This window comes from Papaver somniferum, chromosome 5, assembly GCF_003573695.1.
Source record: "Papaver somniferum cultivar HN1 chromosome 5, ASM357369v1, whole genome shotgun sequence".
Taxonomy (NCBI): Eukaryota; Viridiplantae; Streptophyta; class Magnoliopsida; order Ranunculales; family Papaveraceae; genus Papaver; species Papaver somniferum.
Genome location: NC_039362.1, coordinates 141,014,429 through 141,017,627, shown reverse-complemented (window position 1 = coordinate 141,017,627; position 3,199 = coordinate 141,014,429).

Sequence of the window (3,199 nt, the reverse complement as noted above, 5' to 3'; positions counted from 1 at the left end):
GCAATACCCAAATTCTTGAATAAGTCTTGCCAGAAGTTGTTGGTAAATACCTTGTCTCTGTCTGAAACAATAGAAGCAGGAAAACCATGCAATCTAAAGATGTGGTGGATAAATGCTTTGGCTAGTGAGGAAGATGTATATGGGTGTTGAAGAGGGATAAAATGATTGTACTTGGTGAATCTCTCCACCACCACTAAGATGACATCTTTTCTGTCACTTTTTGACAAGCCTTCAATAAAATCCATGCTGATGTGTTGCCAAGCATGATCTGGAATTGGTAAAGGCAAAAGAAATCCAGCTGGTAATGTGTGTTCTCCTTTGTGTCTCTGACAAACATCACAAGTAGGTACTAAAGAAAAAACCTTATGTTTCATGCCAGTCCTGAAGAAATGGCTTTTGTCTCTCATATAAGTATCATGTACGCTTGAGTGTCCTCCCACTGCATAAGCATGGGTGGAGAAGAGAATAGACTGCCTGACATTATTACTGGTGCCAATAAAAAGTATGTTCTTGTATCTCAAAACCTCATCTTGATAAGTATAAGGAGGACAAGAGGTTGGATCCATAAGTAAGTGGGAAATTAGTTGTTGAGCATTCTGATCTTGTGCATAACTGTAAATCACCTCTTGCCTCCACAGTGGCTGAGAAAGTGTAATACTGCAGCAAGTGATATCATTGTGATGTCTTTTGAAGAGAGCATCAACTACCTTGTTCTCCACCCCCTTTTTATATTGAATATCATAGTTATAGCCTAGTAATTTCATAAGCCATTTTTGTAAGATGCCAGTAGTGATTTTTTGTTTTGAAAAGTACTTGATACTCTCCTGGTCAGTCTTGATAGTGAAGTGATGACCCAGCAAATAGTACCTCCATTTGGTCACAGCAGACCCTACAGCTATAAGTTCCTTTTCATAAGTAGACAAGCCCATTGCTCTAGGACCAAATGGTTTTATAAAGAAAGAAATTGGTCTGCCCTCTTGCATAAGTACTGCTCCAACGCCAGTAGCACAGACATCAGTTTCCAGAACAAAAGGCTTTGAAAAATCTGGCAGAGCAAGTACTGGAGTAGTGATCATGGCCATTTTGAGAGTGTTGAAAGCTTGAGTAGATGCTGCAGTCCAAGTGAAGGAATTTTTCTTAAGCAATTCAGTGAGAGGCTTACTACTCACACCATAATTTCTCACAAACTTCTTGTAGTATCCAGTGAGGCCTAGAAAACCTATGAGTTCTTTGATAGTTGTAGGAGTAGTCCATCTTGTCATTGCAGATATCTTAGCAGGATCAGCTACAACACCATGTGCAGTAATGATAGGATCCAAGTACTCCAGTTCAGGTTGTGCAAAACAACATTTAGAAAACTTAGCATATAGCTGGTGTTGTCTCAATAAGGAGAGTGTAATATGCAAGTGTTTTTCATGAGTTTCCATGTCAGGACTATATACTAGAATGTCATTAAAGAAGACCAAGATGAACTTTCTCAAATGGGGCTGAAAGATATAATTCATTAAAGCCTGGAATGTTGCAGGGTCATTAGTAAGACTAAAAGGAATAATTGTGAACTCATAATGGCCATGATGAGTTCTAAAAGTTGTTTTGTAAATATCTGCTAGTTTGAACCTAATTTGATGATAACCTGATTTTAAATCAATTCTAGTAATTACACATGATCCAAATAATTCATCCAATAGCTCATCAATAACAGGTATAGAAAACTTATCTTTAATTGTGATGATGTTGAGCTGTCTGTAATCAACAAGAATCTCCAGCTATTGTCTTTTTTTCTTTACCAGAAGGATGGGAGGAGCAAATGGGCTATGACTTGGCTGAATGACACCACTTTGTAGCATTTCTTGGACCAATTTTCAACCACCTTTTTTTTAATGTAAGGGCATTTGTAGGGTCTTTTTTTAACTAGTGTGGAGTTGGAGATGAGGGGAATAGAGTGATCCAAAGACCTTTATGGTGGAAGTGTAGTAGATTCATAGAAAATATCTTGAAATTGTTGTAGAATGTCAGATATAATTGGTGGAGGAGGGTATTGGTGTGGATTAGGGGTAACAGAGAATAGCTGACTCATTATGCCATGAGAATTCTTCATAAAGAAATATTGTAAGCCCTCTGAATCAATCATCTGAAGAGAAGGAGTTGTATGAGTGCCCACTAAAGTTATCTGTTGCCCTTGATGTTGAAAATAGATACTCAATGTAGAAAATTTTAGAACTATATATCTTCTAGCTGCTTAAGCCAAGCAGCACCAAGAACTACATCACAACCTCCCAATGGAAGTAGTCGTAAATCACCAATGAAGTCATGATTCTGCATTTTCCAGTGTAAGAAAGCACAAATACCAAAACTGACTGTTGTTTTACCATTTGCCACAGTGATTAACAAGTTAGCAGTAGGCTGAATAAGGCATCCCAGAGATTTTGCCAAGTCACAATCAGTGAAGTTATGGGTACTACCTGTATAAATTAGAATACAAATGGCTTGGTGTTTAATAAAACCTGGAATTCTTATGGTGTCTCCAATAGCATGACCATTAATGGCATGAAGAGAGATTTTCATATCACTTTCCACAGCTGGAGTGTCATCAGGTTGAGTTATTTCCTCTTCATGTTCATTGCTCTCAGCCTCGGATTCTGCAACTACCATTAGAAACAATTATTAGTTTTTACAAAAATGCCCTGGTCTATAAACCTCATCACAATTATAACACAACCCCTCGCTCTTTCTCTTTTTAATCTGTTGAGGTGTTAATCTTTTAATGGGGATTGGGGAAGGAATAGGTTTTTGAGGTATGTTAGGTGGCAGGGGAAGTAAAGGTGGGAGGGATACTGGCTTGGGTGGGAAATTCTGTGAAGTGGATTGTCTGACAGTATTGAAAGAACTAGAAAAGGATTTATTATTGGGTCTGTTGTTTTTATGTTGGTTGGGGAAGGTTTGTTCTTGCATTATGGCAAGAGAAAGAGCCTGCATCAAGGTGGTGGGATGGAACATACTGACTGAGTGCTTAATATCTTCCTTAAACCCTCTAATGAAACTCATAACATAGTAATGTTTATTCAACATGGGATATTGTCGATATAACAGATCTTTAAGATTCTCAAACTGCTCAAAATAATCTTCTAATGTAGTAGTCTGAGACAACTTATTGAATATTCCTAATATGTTCTCATTTGCAGGATTTTGAAATCTAAAA